The 1,941-nt window shown below is 42.8% G+C and overlaps 1 non-coding gene across 1 annotated transcript; it reads right to left on the bottom strand.

Moving 5' to 3' along the window:
• Nucleotides 1-269: 269 nt before the first annotated feature.
• On the bottom strand, nt 270-376 carry LOC135152455 (small nucleolar RNA R71). The gene has a single exon (XR_010291633.1). It is a non-coding gene; the product is annotated as a small nucleolar RNA R71 (small nucleolar RNA).
• Nucleotides 377-1,941: the final 1,565 nt, after the last annotated feature.

Genomic DNA, 1,941 nt, shown 5'->3' with positions numbered 1-1,941 from the left:
GAACTATTCAAATGGTCCAGAACTCGGTACAGTATGGGGGTTCTCCTACTGAAGATCCCAATATGCATATACGAAATTTTATAGAGATCTGTGACACTTTCAAATTTAATGACGTCTCTGATGAAGCTGTGAAGCTAAGGCTTTTCCCATTTTCACTGAGAGATAAGGCTAAGGGATGGTTACGTTCTTTACCATCTGGTTCGATTACTACATGGGAAGATCTAGCTCAGAAATTTCTCACTAAATTCTTCCCCATGGCAAAGACTGCTGCACTACGAAATGCTCTATCTCAATTCTCTCAACAATCAGGAGAAACATTCTGTGAAGCCTGGGAGCGATATAAGGAGATGCTAAGGAAGTGTCCCCATCATGGCATGCCGGATTGGATGCAAATAAACAGTTTCTATAATGGTCTTGGACCTTAATCCAGACCTATGCTTGATGCTGCTTCTGGAGGTGCGCTATGGGCTAAGAGTTATGAAGAAGCTTATGATCTTATTGAAATGATGGCTGCTAATGAATATCAGAACCCTACTCAAAGACTTACTCAAGGGAAGGTAGCCGGAATTCTTGATCTTGACACGTCTACAGCTATAGCAGCTCAACTTAAAGCTCTCACGATGAAAGTCGATTCTCTGGCTCACCAAGGAATTCAACAGCCAATCTCTATTTGCGAATTATGTGCTGGTACTCATGCTACTGATCAGTGTGCCATTTCTAGTGAATCAGCACAATTTGTGAGCAACTTTCAGAGAGGTCAACAGCCTGCTCCAGCTACTTATCATCCTAACAACCGAAATCATCCTAATTTCAGCTGGAGTAATAATCAGGGGTATAATCAACCTCAACAAGGATTTCAACAGGGACCTAAACAGTACAGTCAGGCTGGGACTTCACAACAGTATGCACCTAAACAGCCATATCACCCTCCGGGATTTCAGAATCATGGGCAATCAGCTAACGAAAGGTCTGACATGGAAGAACTAAGGCTCATGTACAAGAGTCAGGCAGTAACTTTAAAAGCTTTGGAGACACAAGTCGGTCAGTTAGCTAATGCTTTACTGAGCAGACCACAGGGGAATCTCCCTAGTGATACAGAGGTACCAGGTAAGAGGGACCCTAAAGAGCAAGTCCAATCCATTACGCTGAGATCTGGAAAAACTACAACAGGGCCTATCTCAACATTAGTACAAGATCAGGGTGATGAACCGCAAGAAATTCCAGCAGAACTTCCTTCAAACACAATTGGAATCAACCCTACTGTTGAAAAAGATAAGGCTATCCCTGCAGCTGCTCCGGTGTCAAAACCATTATATCCACCACCTCCATTTCCTAGGAGGTTAAAAAAACAGCAGCTGGATAAGCAATTTGGTAAATTCCTTGAAGTGTTCAAAAAGCTTCACATCAACATCCCGTTTGCTGAAGCACTCGAGCAAATGCCTAGCTATGCCAAGTTTATGAAGGGTATTCTTTCAAAAAAGCTAAAGCTCGAGGAGTTAGAGACAGTGGCTTTAACGGAGGAATTTAGTGCTGTACTTCAACAGAAATTACCACCTAAGCTTAAAGATCCGGGAAGCTTCACTATCCCTTGCACTATTGGGAAGTTCTCTTTTGATAAGTGTCTGGGCGACTTGGGAGCTAGCATCAATCTGATGCCTTTATCTATCTTCACACAACTTGGCCTGCCAGAGCTCAAGCCGACAAACATGTCCTTACAACTGGCTGATCGTTCGATCACATATCCAAGGGGTATAATTGAAGATGTGCTAGTCAAGGTTGATCAATTAATATTTCCAGCCGACTTCGTGATTCTTGACTTTGAAGAAGACAAAAGGATTCCTATCATCTTGGGTAGACCCTTTTTAGCTACCGGGCAAACATTGATCGATGTCCAAAAAGGGGAACTTACAATGCGAATACAAGATCAGACGGTCACGTTCA

The sequence above is a fragment of the Daucus carota genome, chromosome 4 (genome assembly GCF_001625215.2).
Source record: "Daucus carota subsp. sativus chromosome 4, DH1 v3.0, whole genome shotgun sequence".
Taxonomy (NCBI): domain Eukaryota; kingdom Viridiplantae; phylum Streptophyta; class Magnoliopsida; order Apiales; family Apiaceae; genus Daucus; species Daucus carota.
This window is presented reverse-complemented; position numbering and strand designations above follow the sequence as displayed.